We start from the raw sequence: 12,443 nt of genomic DNA on the forward strand, positions 1-12,443 counted from the left end.
CAATCTCCTCCGACAATTTGGGGTTAACGCACTTGAAATTTTAGATATAGGTTCCTTTGACATAAACACTTGGAATTTTAGATATAGGTTCCTTGGACATAAACACTTGAAATTTTAGATATAGGTTCCTTAGACATGGATCTAACTTAATAACTTGATTTGAGCCCAAAACAATAAATTTTCAGGGGTCATAATAGGGGTCAAAGTTTTAAAAAATTGACCTCTGCGGTCTCTTCCAAATTACTCAGGCAATTTTTGGTCTAATTATTTGAAATTTTACATAAAGTGTATGCAGAGATAATGCAAGCTTTTTCATCAGTTATGGGTCGAAAAATTTTAGTTACCAATATATAAATGTATGTATGTATGTATGTTTGTTTGCATGTCTGCCTTAAACTTTCAATATTACCAATAAGATTGTACCAAGATCAGAAGCGATTAAAAGTTCGACCTTTCATACGACAAATATCGAAAAATTGGCTAAAAACATTAATATCTTCCACTTCAACTATGCACTTTTCTACAGGGGCGGTCACTTTTTTCGCCGATATTTTTTAAAGTTATACTCTCCTTTAGATTGTGTAGCCTTAATTTTAAAAAAAATGTCGCTTCCGGTTTGGCGGTGGTCGTAACAGCATAAACGTTAGGTTTTATCCCGTTCTTTTCCTCCTTTGTAGTACGGGTTCGAGCCTGCTTTCCTACTTCCACTTTTATTTTTTGCTCAACATACACATCCAAACACCCGGGCAACGCCGGGCTTAAATGCTAGTATATATATATATATATATATATATATATATATATATATATATATATATATATATATACTTCATTTAATCACATTTGCTCAACATACACATCCAAACACATGGGCAACGCCGGGCTGAAATGCTAGTAATGTATATATCTATAAAAGTGAACGTGTCTGTGTATGTGTGTGTCTGTGTACATTTTCCTACGCAATAACTCTGTCAATTTTAAGTCTACAGGCTCGAAATTTGCTATACAGGGTACTGAGATTTGGGAAAATCCTTGTAATCTATTTTCGGCCAGACATTTGGCTGTTAAAGGGTCAAAGTTCAACGATTTGACCTTTGAGAACTCTACCACACTTCTCCGACAATTTTTGGTCTAAACACTTGAAATTTGAGATATAGGTTCCTTGGACATGGATCTAACTTAATAAATCGATTTGAGCCACAAAACAATAATTGTTAAGGGGTCATAATAGGGGTTAAATTTTTCAAAAAATTGAACTCTGAGGTCTCTACCAAATTACTCAGACAATTTCTGGTCGAAACATTTGAAATTTTACATAAAGGGCATTCAGAAATAGAGCAAGCTTTTCAATCGGTTTGGGTCGAAAATTTGAGCTATCAAGATATAAATGTATGTATACATTTTTTCATGTTTGCCTAAAACTTTATATATATATATATATATATATATATATATATATATATATATATATATATATATATATATATATATATATAGTAGGCCGCCCAATATTGTCCGGCATTGCCCGGTCGTAAAATATGCTTTAATATAATATTTTGATGAATGCAGATTTCGCTTTTATTATAATACTAGCAGTTCAGCCCGGCTTTGCTCGGCACTATGTACTGTCAATAATTTAATGTTCATATGTGTGTGTATATATATATATATATATATATATATATATATATATATATATATATATATATTAAAAAGTTAATAACTTTATTTGCATATGTATATCCTAAATTTCAAGTGTTTAGACCCAGAATTGACGGAAGAGCTTGGTAGAGTTTGCAAAGGTCAACTCTTTTCATGTTTATCTTTTGGCAGCCAAATTTTTGCCCCAATACTGATTAAAAAGCTTGCTGTATGTCTGAATGTACTTTGTGTAAAATTTCAAATATTCTGACCCAAAATTAGCGGAATAGTTTGCTAGAGACTGCAAAAGTAAAATTTTTTGAACTTTGACCTCCTGGCAACCAAATTTTCAGCCCAAAACCGATTAAAAAGCTTGCCGTATGTCTGAATTTATGACTTTATGTAAAATTTCAAATATTTAGACAACAATTTTCTGAGTAATTACATAGAGGCCGCAGAGATCAATATTTTTTTTTAATTTTACCTCAATTTTGACCCTTTACCATTTATTGCTTGTGGCTCAAATAAAATAAAAAAGTTTGATCCATGTCAAAGGAACCTTCATCTAAAATTGGCGAAGGAGTTTGGTAGAGTTTTAAAAGGTCAAATTTTTAAACCTTAACCACTTGATAGCCAAATTTCTGGCCGAAAATCGATTAAAATGACTTTCCCAAATCGCAATAACTCTTATGTCAAATATCGAGTCTGTAGACTGAAAATTGACAGAGTAGTTTGGTAGGGAAATGTACACACACAGAGATACACACAGACAATTTCAGTTTTATAAATGCACTAAGAGTTTAGTCCGGCTTTGATAGGGCCCTATGTATTGTTTATAAGTTTCCCTACGGTTGAATACATTTTTTAAAGATTTCAAATGCTTAGATCAAAATTTCTCTCACTAATTTCGCTGAGACCGCAGAGTTATTTTTTTTTACCCCAATTTTGACCCCCTATACATTTATTATTTTGGTCTCAAGTCAAAATACAAGTTTTACGCATGTCCAAGTTACCTACACCTAAAATTTCAAGTCTTTAGACACAAAATTGGAGGAGAAATTTGGTAGAATCTGCAAAGCTCAACTTTTTCAACTTTGACCGTTTGGCAGGCAATTTTTCGCCCCAAAACTGATTAAAATGCTTGCCGCCTGTCTGAATAACCGTTGTGTATAAATTTCAAATGTTTAGACCCAAAATTGGCTGAGTAGTTTGTTAGCTACCGCAAAGGTAAAATCTTTTAAACTTTGGCCCCTTGGCAGCTCAAATTTTCGACCCAAATCGATTAAAAAGGTCGTCCTATCTCTGAAAACCGTTTATGTAAAATTTCAAATGTTTAGACCAGAAATTGGCTGAGTAATTTGGTAGAGACCACAGAGTTCAATTTTTTTTAACTTTGACCCCAATTTTAACCCCTAAACATTTTGTTTTTGCTCAAATCAAATTAAAATGTTTTTCCATGTCCAAGTAACCTACAATTAAAATTTTAAGTGTTTACACCCAAAATTGATGGACGAGTTTGGTAAAGTTTTCAAAGGTCAAATCGTTGACAAATTTCTAGCCGAAAACTGATTAAGATTGTCCCAAATCTCAATACACCTTATGAAAACTCTAGAGTCTGTAGACTGGAAATTGACAGTTATTTGGTAAGGAAATGTACACACAGACAGACACACACACACGCGCGCAGACATGTTCACTTTTATTGAAATATAGATAGACCATATTGGACCAAATATATAGTAAATATATAACAATTTAAAAAAAAATGATACGTATGCCAGCATCGAGAATCGAAATCAAAATGTTTAGCTTACGATTTACCTCTTTCTTTTGACGTTTATACCTGTGCTGTGAAGACATGTTTACTGCAAGGATAAAAATTAAAACATGAGCCAATAGCTATTAAATTACGTATGCATATTCGTACCGCCGTCCTTCGCCCCTCACCTGGCAAATTCCATGTTTTTCATTTTCACACCGATTTTCCCCGACTAAATCAAAATAGAATCTTTCACATAAGACCCTACATATTACGCTTCATGTTTGTAGACCGAAATCTTACAGAGGAGTTTGGTAGGCAATTTTTTAAAACAAATATATATACAGATATATGAATATAAAGGGGTGTGTTTACTATAACATTTTACGCAAATATTACACAAATATAAATCATGTAGAATATCTCTATGAATATGATTACATGTAATAGTTTACTAAAGATGATCATCCCATAATAAAACTGAAAAACACTAATAGGAAATTAATTAAAATGAATATTTAAAAGAAAGAAAATTAGCTAGATCTTTTGCAGATTAATGCAATTCCACGACCCATATATAACAAAGTTGTATTTTCTTTTTAAATAAATAGAGAAAATGTTTTTTAATATGAAACATGCAAAGAAAAAGGTTATTAAGAGAGAGAGAGAGAGAGAGAGAGAGAAAGAAAGAGAGAGAGAAAGAGAGAGAGAGAGAGAGGGAGGGAGAGAGAGGGGAAATGTTGTTATCTGGTGCATATAAGGTGTCATCGCTAAGGTGTGAAAAAGAAAGTGTGTCATATGTGGCACGTGAGATCACAAAGAATTCTTTCCCCTTGTCTCAAGGTAGGAAGATGAGGTCTTTATTTCTTAGGTTTTCTAGTGTAGTTCGTTGAGATCTTGTTAGGTTGGGTATAATTTTATTCTCTTCGCGTTGTAATATGGAGAAATATTTCGTTTTAAACGTGTGCGTTTGACGTCTAATTCATTGTTATTTGGTGGTGGGTGCAATGGATGATCGAGTTGGTATACAGGGAACTTGGGGTTGTGATCATCCTGTGTGGAATAATTGATGGTTGCCAACCACTTGAGGTGGTAAGCTGTCCTACAGAACTGTGTCTCCATGTTGATTTTGGTGGTGCTATTGATTCTTTGGGTGGTGATAAATTTAGACCCAAGGGAGAAAAATTCTTTCTCGCTATTTGAGAGAGATTCAGTTAAGTCAGTGACTAGATCGGTTAGTGTGTGCCGTCTGTTGTTGTTGTGTGGGTTATCATTAACGACCCCTTGAGGGAGCGTATGACTCTTTAGTTTAGAAAGCCATGTGAATTTCCGTTTGAGCCTTGTCTTTTCATTAAAGACGGTGAGGTGAAAGTATCGCCAAACTGGAAGTGACTAAGATTTAAATTAAGGCTAGTCAAACGAAAAGAAAAGATGACTTTCGGAAAATATCGGCGAAAAAAGCGACGCCTCCCTGTAGAAAAGTGCTCAGTTGAGGAGGAAGAAATTAAGGTTTTTAGCCTATTTTTCGATATTTTTCGTCCGGTAGTATTGGATTAAAATGACCATGCTACAAACTACAGGGAGACAGCCCCGGTAACATATGTTCAGCAGATGAGAAGTTATCTATAATAAAATCTTAAACTTCTGTTAATGTGTGTATGTTTTTAAGTCTCGCATAAATTTCGACACACGCATCGAACCGGGTCGAAGCTGATACCATGTGGCACAATGATGTAGCCCTTTTGAGGGAGCTGGGAGCTTCTACATTAATAAACATTGTGCTTTACTTGGTCTGTACTTGTGAGGTGCAGATGTGGTTAGCAAGTGTTTGTGATTTTGAAAATGTTTTGCTATGACTCAAGCCAAGAATGACAGATATAACGATAAGGCAAAACTATATAAAATCTTAGAATTTAAAAGGTCAAACCCGAAAGAACTCATGGATACAAGAACAAAACATCTCCCTTTCTTTCTCTCTCTCTCTCTCTCTCTCTCTATCCCTCTCATTCTTTTTCTCTATTTCTCTCTTTCACTGCCTTTCTCTCTCTTTCAATGAAGAAAGAGAGAATTAAATATAATTGTATTGTAAAAAAACAGTTGACACTTGCATTCTAGAATCAGCGGACGCGACATAACATGCGTCTGGTCTCAACTGGTCTTTATAAATATATGCTCCTTATTGTTAAATCTTAAATAAATTATGTTTTTATAAAAATGCATTTGTTCGCTATTTTTGTATAAGCGTTAAATTCCAGCATGTCATTAATGCCGACGATAGAAAGATGCCTATAATGAGGCAATGAAGACAAGAAGCGATCCATGCCAGCCGGTTATAGCCGACGACATCTCGACCCGGTTTTGTTGATGTTTCGAACATGTGCCTATCATAGGATATCATGTCTAACACACGGGAAGCTGGTTGCGTCCCCAGAACGTATCTCAATCAAGTAACTCTACCCGAGTAAGCGATAGTATACTAACCATCTGAAGACAATAGTGACCTTAACTAATTACACCCGTTGTCTTTCACACCTTCCCACTTACTTTAAAGCATATATACAGCGATTGTCAGTGTTTAGTTAGTAGAAATATTTCGATAACAAAAGGAATGTTTGAATAACAGAAAGAATGTTATTGAAACGGATCAGGTATTTAAAGATAAAATATTTATATTAAAATATTTACAAGGAATATTAACTTAATGAAGTAGAATTTTAGTTTTCATAACTAACATAAACAAAATTACCTGACGAAGGTGGAATGACTGTTCTTTTTGTGCTACGTAGATTTATTATTAGACGCGTGGTCAGAAAGTTAAGAAAATGAAAGTTAGAGATGCGTGAGTGAGAGATTTGTTTCGGTATTCAACGCGTTATGCAGGGATCCTGTGCTCCAGGATTTCAGCTTACCGCCCAGGAAAGGCAAAAACGTTGAAATAGCAAAATGAAGACTTGTCTGAAGTATGCACAACTTCGATGAAAGCACCCAGTATTGAAATAGATAAATATATCAAAACATAATCCACATCTTGGCGTTTCCCTTTTCGAAAGAAAAACATTTTGAATAGCAGGAAGCACGAAAAATACTTTTTTAAAGTTATCTGTATTTTGCTGGTGTCTCTACGATAATGTTATCAGCTTATTTGGTAAAGACTGTCTAATTCTTAATTGTTTATAGTTGTTATACCCACTGTTACAAGAATATCCACACACATAAACACAAGAGACGATCAATGGATATTACAGGCACATTCAAGAAACTAGACAATCACAACATACTAAAACACGTGCACATATATATATATATACATATATATATATATATATATATATATCGACACGTCACAACGCTTACAAGACATTCGTAAAATACACTCTGTATATGGAATACGCATATAGATAGACAGCTACTACAAGTGTGATTGTACCTGATATTAAATATCATTAGCAGAACATGAGGAAATTCCACAAAGAACTCCTTCATATATAATATCTTGATGTTGGCATTCTGTATATGTTCAGCGTAAATAGAGACGCTCTGATATTACTGTAGCTTTTTTTGTTAAAACTGCAAAAGTATTTATCTAAGCTAGAAGGGACGCCCAGCGTAGCCTAGTCGTAAAGTACGCTTAAATATGATATTTTATTTCTTGCAGATTTCGTATATACTATTATAGAGTTAATGCTCTATCGATTTATATATGTTATAAAGCAGTGATTTAAAAAATAAAAAAACATATCAATATGACTTGAGTGCATCAGCTTGAATCGAAACCGAAACCAAAACTTATACAATATATATATATATATATATATATATATATATATATATATAACTTTAGTTCCTTCAGTTATAATCGAAACAGAAACCAAAAGTTATGATGAATTCTTGGTAAAATTGTTTATAAAAATAAAAATAGATGTCTTAAGCGCTATAGTTGAAACCGAAAATAAAACATATGAAGAATTTTTGGTAAACTTCGGTTGTGTTTGAATATATGGTTAAGTGGCAGTTTTAGTCATTTAGAACTTCTTTAAAGCTTCACCGCTCACTCATTTTTCGACCAAATTTCAAACAATTATTAGAGTCTAGAGATAATTTTCTCAGTTATATTGGGTAGGGGGGATTTCAATTTTGGTTTAGTAAAACGAAACTTATGATGAATTTTCTGGTGTCAAAAATCGTAGAAAAACATATGGAAGTGAGCGACGTTTTTATGACTAGTTTTCATAGAAACCATGTCGCTCCAGCGACTACTGTTGCTACTAATCCACTGCTCTCGTGAAAAGAGGAGTAACAAGTGAAACAGAGAGAATCAACGAATGAAAGTGAGATAATTGGAGATTTTATTGAGAGCAGACGAGTGCCGTACATTGTTATTACATATGGGTAGGTTATGTTTATGAGGGCAATAAATAAGACTGAAATACACACACACACATACACACACACACATATATATAGTGAGAGAGAGAGAGAGAGAGAGAGAGAGAGAGAGAGAGAGAGAGAGAGAGAGAGAGAGACTTATATGTAATATACTGAGTTCGTATAATTCAGTAAGTTTTCATATACCAATGGGGGTTAAGCCAAAAACTTAACTTAAGGAATAAGTTACAAAATTATTACATTTAATAATTGAGCATTTATATACTGTGTATGCAAAATCAAGACTTCAAAACAAGGTGTTGATGGCAACAAAAAGTGTATTTTATTTTACGTTACAATTGTTTCCATGTCCAGTTCGACAATTTCAAGCATTGTATCGTTTGAAATTTTCAAAATCCAGCGGTTCTTCAGACTTTATGAATAAACACACTTTTGGCAATGGAGCATTTTTTGAAGAGAAAGAAAAAAATTAAAAAAATGTGGAAACCCCTAAGGAGAAAAGCATGCGAGAAACATTTACCTTGGCTGTGGTTACGGAAAAGCCCATTTAAATATTAATATATCGCCTAATTTTCGTATCCTTATATCCAGAGTCATGAGAAGCTTCTACAGAGAACATTAAGCCATTTAAAAAATATATATATATCCCATTTGCTTGGTTCCTAAATTAGATCCTGCTATTCCTTTATTTCCCAATAATTGATATTTTATAAAAAGAATTTTAAAAAAAATTGTTTTTATATTTATATTATTGCCGTGGCAACCTTGCAAAAACGTTACGGTTAGTTTTAGTTTCGTATTAGGGGCAAGTAATGTTTATAGCTTATCGTTATATTGGTACTTGGATTTAAGAACATTTTAGGTTTAAAGTTTAATTGAATATGAGAATAAATAAAATGGGCGTATTAAATATATATAAATCCTTGTACAACATTTCGGGTGAAGTATTCCAACCTATTTATTATTATTTAATGTTTTAAAATTCATTGTACTTCTACTTGAAAAATATTTTTATATTGTTACTTAGGATAATTATGAAGGGAGATAATCAAATTATGTTGTTAAGTACTGCTAGTTAATTCTGTTTGAAACCGGGTCGATTTTTTTAACCTATAATGGTTAAAGGGAGGTAATTCAGGGCGTTTTATGTTTTCGGTTCATTGGTTACTAGAAGGCGTCTATGATTTAATAATTAATTTAATCAGATAGGTCCAGAACATGCTACGATAGCTTATTTAACAAATTAAGTATATAAATTATGTGTTGATCTTAAAGAATTGGTTTATTAGCCATGGGTTTAACCCGTATCTGTTATTAATCACTTATGCTGCTCATGTCATATAATTAATCTGTTGTATTCTTGAGTGTCTAAATAAATAGACTATTATATATCCACTAATTATTGTTCTGACAGACAAACCACCCATGGCTACAAGTGGGTTTCACTCCGATGGGAACATGCCTACTCCTGCATTTATGGGTAAAAAAACATGTAGAACAGGAAGTTAAGTAGGAGAATAAGTAAGTCAACATGGATTCTACTAACCTAGGGTGTCAGTTGACAAAATCCATTGACAAAATCCATTTATTTGCTAATTTAATTTTTAATAATAACTAGTTTACTTTCTGATTTGTTTTATTTATTTGAAGAGGGTCTTACTTATTTCACCGTCAATACTGCTACGAATGAATACAATAATGCTCGCCGTTATGGAGAAACAATCCCATTCTCAGATGAGCTATATATTTATTTATATTTCTTACCCGGTTTACTTATATATATATATATATATATATATATATATATATATATATATATATATATATATGCACTGAAGATTCCCGAAAGGATAAAACACTACTGTCTGTATGCATTTAATTAATATAGTAAAAAAAAATTATGACGAAATTCGTTTCTTAGCGTTGAGCACTTTCAGTTGAATTAAAGTCGGTCAATTTAGCTCCTATGCATAGATCATCTTATAACGATTAGATCACTGTCTCACTGACGTAAATGAACATTAAAAATTCAAATGTTTAAATTCAACGTTATTTCACGCGGTTAATGGTAGCCGAATTTTTTAGATCTTCGCTAATTGAGCCACAGATATCTCGTGTTGCGGGGTTCGAATCGTTCGACTGGTATTAATCGTGACACCCTGCACTGAAGATTCCTGAAAGGATGAAGCACTAGTGTATGTTGGTATTTAATTATTATAGTAAAAAAATAATTATATATATATATATATATATATATATATATATATTTATATATACGAAATTTAAAACAGAGGCGGATGAACCTAGAGGTCCACTACCCCCCTCTTGAAAAATAAAAAAAAACCCGCATAAGACGAGCAGATCGATTTGAAGACTTTTGTTTCACCCAGCTAAAATAATAATAATAATAATAATAATAATAATAATAATGATAATAATGATAATAATAATAATAATAATAATAATAATAATAATAATAAAACAGAAAAAGGTGACCTCCTTCATCATATCACTCTGTTTTGTCTACGGCGTTTGACGTGCTGTCACTTTCCTAAATTTTTCGTAATCCATCTTTGGAAACGATTCTTATTTACAAACTTGGGTTATCATTAAATGCACTAATAGTGACCCTTGTCAAAATCTACACTAGCTGACTTCATCACTATTGTCGTAGGGTCCGTAATACCTAAAATGTACGTCTAGCGGGCGGCATACGGTCTGATAGTCGTAGTTTGAACAACCATGCTCTCGACTTATTTCAGACAGCCAAGATCAGCATTACAAACTTTAACTGTATTTATTTTTATCTCTAGAGATTAAAAAAAAATGTTTTTTGTTAAAAATAAAAAAAATAAAAGTTTGATGACAAAATTTGTGCTTTCTGAAACTCAAATTATTTCCTTGGAATTTTCTGACTCAATTTTAACAAGTAATGTAGTAAGTTTCCCTCTGGGGAAAATAAACGCAAAGTGGTCTTCAAAGTTTGTCAGCTTGTAGACATTAAGTAAGAAAAATACATCGAACAATATTCGTAATGATAGTTCATTCATTCGCTCTTTAACCGCAGAAAGTACACATATTTAAATTCTAAGTAAATTGAATATGCACATAGCATATGTTGCCAAGTCTGCTGCAAAAAGGTTCGTCCCTCTTTATTGGCCTAGAAAACTTCTCATACGTTTCAATATCCTCTGTAAAGCAAGCATTTGCCCGTGCACAGTGTATTGCTACCACATCTATGTCAGTGCCAACCACGCGAATCTCTCTTGAACAGGGTGCACAGAATAATTTCTAAGCTAAGAGATCTCGCACTGTCTACCAACTCCCATCCTCGACGCATCGCCGCCGTGTTACACCCATGTATTTATATTTCAATAAACTTGCTGCACGTGTACGGCATCAAAGTAAATAATCTCGACATACGTAACTAGCAGCAAGATCCCACCCCTTCACTATAGAATATTTTCTATTCTCATATTAATGTCTTTCCTCGGACCATATGAACATACAGATACGGAAATGTAATATGAATAAGCATTTTAATACCCCCCCAAGATTGCCTCTGATATATCTAACCTTATAACTATAGGCTGCTCTGTTCAGTGGAAACAAGCCTTGTTTGGAGTAAATAAAAATAAAGTTAAAAGTAGTGGTGTATATTCGTATTATTTGCACCCTTCCGACTATTGTTCTCATCTTCAGTGTTATTATCACAACACCTCGGGCGATGTAACCTCCGATCTTCTGCAGGTGTATCTTTCTCTCGAGCTCGGGAATCTGCACAGAATTTTGAACTTAACTCTTTATTTAACCCAAGGTGGTTATATTCCTTCGTTCCTTAAGCCAAAACTGTATAGAAGTCCTAAGTAACTTGCAACTGTACTTTTTAGTATCGCTCGCGCTGAGGATTTTATCTTCAATCTCAAGAAATTCCGTGCAGATTCCTAACTTTTACGGACTGACATACCTGAAGAACGTCAGAGTTTACATCGACCGAAACATTGTGAAAATGATATTCAAGATAAGAACAGTAGTCCGCTGTAATGTCAAACAGAATGAAGGAAGAAAGCGACCACGTGTCTGCGCGTGTTGTCTTACCTGCTGGGAGGATCACAGGGAGGGCAGAAATTAAAAATGGCGGCTGTGGTTTTTGTAAGATTATTGAGCGATGATGTCAGGCCTCACGTGACTGTTTTTCTGGCCGCCGATTGGCTGATGACGAACGCTTGGACAATAAAAGGAGTATGTTCAGAAGATCGAGGACAGTGTGTATCAACTGCATCAGTGTGATTAGAAGTTCGACGTGTGTGTTAATCAACTGCCGTAGTTGTGAAACGAATTCCCAAATAATACGAATAATCAATCCTTATCTAAACAAGAAAAATCGGCGACAATCTTGGGTGAATCTACAATCAAATTTGATTAATTAAACCGCACTATTATCAACATAAACCGAATACATTTAAGACACTTTTTTATTTCGTTTTATTTCAAAGTTCTCAGAAATCAAGGAACCCCCACTTTTTGAGGCAAACACTTGGACTCTATATGAGATACATAGACATTCGAATGTTTCATTAAAGTTCTTTATCTCTCAAACATTAAGCTAGTAAAAATGGGAGATTCTAGGATTGTATATAAATCACACATAGCTTTA

The sequence above is a fragment of the Euprymna scolopes genome, chromosome 29, assembly GCF_053919585.1.
Source record: "Euprymna scolopes isolate OS-2025 chromosome 29, ASM5391958v1, whole genome shotgun sequence".
In the NCBI taxonomy this organism is placed as follows: Eukaryota; Metazoa; Mollusca; class Cephalopoda; order Sepiida; family Sepiolidae; genus Euprymna; species Euprymna scolopes.